The 4,261-nt window shown below is 30.8% G+C and overlaps 1 protein-coding gene across 2 annotated transcripts in view; it reads right to left on the bottom strand.

The window, feature by feature from the left end:
* Positions 1 to 4,261, bottom strand: part of LOC106681740 (uncharacterized) — a 25,628-nt gene that overhangs the window by 16,821 nt on the left and 4,546 nt on the right. The window lies entirely within an intron of this gene.

Below are 4,261 nucleotides of genomic sequence, written 5' to 3'. Positions count from 1 at the left end.
TTAACTTCGTCAATTCCTACCCCCAACATATTTCCTTATAATCCGCTCCTACCTCACTGATAGAACCTTTAAAGTAAATCATAACCTAGCCTACTTTTTTAAGAGCTGCCATGAGGGTGCAAAATTATAGCTAAGATTGTCCTTTGTGGCCAGGTTGGAGGAAACGTTAGGCATTAGAAGTTCACTAATAGTGTGCGGACTTGATGGTTTTAATTTTTTATAATTGAATAATAAAAATGTATTGTGATTCAAATCTAGTATATGGATAAATATTCTATAACTTAAAAATAATAATGTATTCATAAAATAATAATTTGGCACATAAAAGGATTGGCTTTCATGCATTAGTGGATCCGGAAACGATGGTAACTAATGTTTGCCTGCATGCCTGTCACGCTGATCTCATCCGCTTGTTAAGTAATAACAATGACTTAATTCAAAATGAGAAAAAAAAATTAAAAACCAGCAAAATGGTATTTATAAATCGAGTGTCAGCTTTTCAAAAAAAAAAAAAAAGCAATCTAAATAAATTTGTTATTTATCCTAATTTAGAGCGATAAAATGATTTTCAGATGTATCTAACTCTTATCCAATCCCTAGACCCATCTTATTATATTATATATTTGATATGTTATATTGATATATTATATTATATATGTGATATATTATTGTCATCTTATTATCTTACATTGTGAACATATTTTTAGCCCTGTAAAGTGGGGCGAAACATTGGCAAATAAATAGTTGAAAACTATGTTTTGCTCCTTTTTGACCACACACCCCCACCATCTCCTTTACATTCAGTTACGATCAGTCATTTTTATATATTATATAAATATTCTAATTTGTCTTTTTTTCGACGGTTAAAACACTCATAAATTGGAAAAATTAATACTGACGGAAATATATTTTATTTAATCAATACGTTTTGTAAATTCAAGGTTTTGTCGTTGAGAACAGTCATCTCAGTTAGTGGACTGTCTGTTTGATTAAGAATATGACTTAATTATTAATTATAGTTAATCCAATTAATAGTAATTGAATATCAAAATTCAGTTAGTGAAATACTATAATTATAAGAAATTTTAATTACTATAATAAGATAAATAAATATATTTTAACACAATTTTTATTGGGTTGTAAAATAAGTTCGTAGCGTTTTTCAATATTTAATTTAATCATCTCTGAGTTTATAAAATCATATTTACTTGGTCAATAATATTTAATATTCTAAAAAAGGATTAGTTTAAGTTGCTTTTATGCATCAGTTTCAACCAAGATTCCTTATCTTTAAGAGGTATTTTGCTTGCTCAAAATGGAAGAGAAGAAAATTAATTTTCCTCATTTAATGATTTAAAGTTTCTTTTTCAATTAAAATAAAAAGTATTTTTAAATATTCAAATCAAATTCAACATTTTTTAGTTGTTTCATTTTTTTTAACTGGGGTACAATATTTGCATTCCTATTTGGATAATAACGAAAGAAGTTACATCATAGTATGTTTAGCATACTGTGTTTAGTCGATATCTGAATAGATATTTAACTAAATATCAACCTTATTATAATCCCAACTCATAAAAGAAAAACACGTTTATAATCCCAACTCATAAGAGAAAAACACGTTTATAATCCCAACTCATAAAAGAAAAACACGTTTAAATTAATTGAAAATAAATTAAGTTAGCCATAGAGTACATAGCAGGTGATTATCCAGCAGTGTTTCAATAATCAAGGTACAATGTTTAGGAATATCTTTAATAAACAAAGAAAATATCCAGGCATCATACACCAATGGGAAAACTCCCAAAATCATTTGACACATCACAATATGTGATATATAATAATATAATATAATAGTGTTTGATAAGATGTCGTTCCATTTACTAACATGTCGAAAAGAAAGGCAACCAGACTTATGTAACAAAAGGACTACAACTTCTACTTCCAACCATTTTCATATGTGTTACTTCAATGTTTAAAATATTGCTGAAATAACTAAGTAAAGAAGGCAAGTATAAAATTGTTGACATTTACCATAGCAACTAGAATGAAATAAAAGAAAAACACCACAAAAACATGAATCAAAATCTACAAACAACTGAAAAGCTATGACGACTTCCAGCAAATTCCTTTTTCATAACTATTAGCCTGCACTTGTAAATAACAGAACTACAAGACACAGCATCAAGTCCAATAGAGCATATCATACCTACATTGAACAAAGAGAATAGAAATTATATAACACTGACGTAGAAAGAGTTCTGATATAGCCAGCTAACCTACATTAACCATCTTCAGAAATTATTGTTTCTTTACTTCCCCATATAATATTAATAAAGAAGAAACAAGAAGTGAAAGATTTTATAGACAAATAAAGCATACTTAATACAAAAAACCTTCCACTAAACATTCTCTTATTTATGTCACATTTAATGGCAGAAAATATATTCTTGAGTAGAATTCTTCCATTAAATGTAATTATGGACTAAGACCCCCTAAGATCGATTAGGAGAAAGCACCATCCGTAAGTGGTTTGCTCAGTTCAGAATCGGAAATTTTTACTTGGAAGACACAAAGCGCTAAGGTCGTCTTTCAACTGTTGTTTGTCTGTCAAACCAAATTCAAGGATTGGTCACAGACAACCCTCACTCTACGACACGGGATATCGCAGAATCGCTTGACATATTGTGCACGCAGTGTCTCAAATCATTTAGGGGCTGCGGGATATGTTTCTCGAAGTGATATGTGGGTTCCTCACAATTAGATATAAAAGAATTTATTGGACCGCATATCCCTTAGCGCTTCCCTCCTGAAACGCAATGTTAATGATCTATTTTTGAGGAGTTTGATAACTGGGGATGAAAAGTGGGTCCCTTACAATAATATTTTGAGGAAAAAAGTACTGAGGAAAACGAACCCGCCGTTAACGACTTAATACAGGATTACATCCAAAAAAGGTTATGCTGTGCATGTGGTGGCTTTTGTTTTGAGCTCCTCTCGCCCAACCAGACCATTAATTCTGCAGTATACTGTGCCCAGTTGGGACAATTGAAGGCAATGGTTGAGCAAAAGCATCCAGCATTGGCTAATCGCAAAGGTATTCCATCACGTGTCTTTGCAAACTCGGCAGAAATTATTGAAGTTTCCTCCCACCCTATTCACCAGACCTTGCCCCAACAAATTTTACTAATTTCGGCCTCTTCAAAACTCTTAACGGAAGACACCTTAATTCGCTCGAGGACTGCGCAAACAGTACTGGGAAGACAAAATAAAAAAATTACCTGAAAGATGGCAACTTGTAATATATAAAAATTGGTCGTATATAATTGATTAAAAATATTTACAAGAATCTGAAGTTTTTATTGAAATCGCCAGTAAAAAACGCTACGAATTTATTTTACAACCCGATACATTACGAATCATTCGTCTAAAACGAGTAATCATGCATCAGGAACTATTAGATATACAGTATTCCATTAGTGCTCATAAAGAAACTTGGTAAATTCTCTTTAATTTTATTCAGATCTTATTCATAATAAGGGGTATTCATGATTTAATATTTTGTTATTTTAGTTTAATATTTTGAATTTTCTTAAATGGAAAAAGTTGTGTTAAATGGAGGAATAGTTCCTTCTTTTAACATGTTAAAAGAAGCCCATGAATGAAGCCCCTATCTTATATCAAAAGAAACCCCTCCGAACTGCCAGTATTGCAATAACAATTTAACAATAAGCCATGTTTTCCAACGATGATAGGTTAGTTGCTCGTAGTTCGTGTTTGTGTTGTTTTCGTTTTTCGACGTTTTAAAACTCAAATAAACAAATAAAATAATAGATATAATAAAAATAAAAACTATGAGAGAAAACAAAGACCAAGTGAGGTAGAGAATTGATGATGTGATGGAGGAATTGGAGATATTATTTCATAAACAAATTGGCAACAAAATCCACTAGTACCTCCTCTGCATTCAACATATAACATGGACTTTAAACATTAGACATTAAGTCTGCTCACAATCCTACACTTTTAAAATTTATGTTAAAATGTTAAAAATTTTACATCATAACATAACACATCATGAATACTACTGTTAGGTGAAATCCTTCGTTGGAGTAGCAATTCCCGTAATATTGCCCCAAATAAAATGACTAAATATGGAGATTAATGCCTTCATTTAATTTTGTTAAATGGTGTGAAGCTAGGAATTCTGTAATTCAGGTAAAATTAACAACTTAGCTCTAAAAGGGCCCAAATTTTATAT

This window comes from Halyomorpha halys, unplaced genomic scaffold (genome assembly GCF_000696795.3).
Source record: "Halyomorpha halys isolate HHAL.00 unplaced genomic scaffold, Hhal_1.1 Scaffold362.1, whole genome shotgun sequence".
Lineage (NCBI taxonomy): Eukaryota > Metazoa > Arthropoda > Insecta > Hemiptera > Pentatomidae > Halyomorpha > Halyomorpha halys.
Note: the sequence above shows the minus strand (reverse complement) of the source record. Positions and strands in the feature narration are given on the sequence as shown.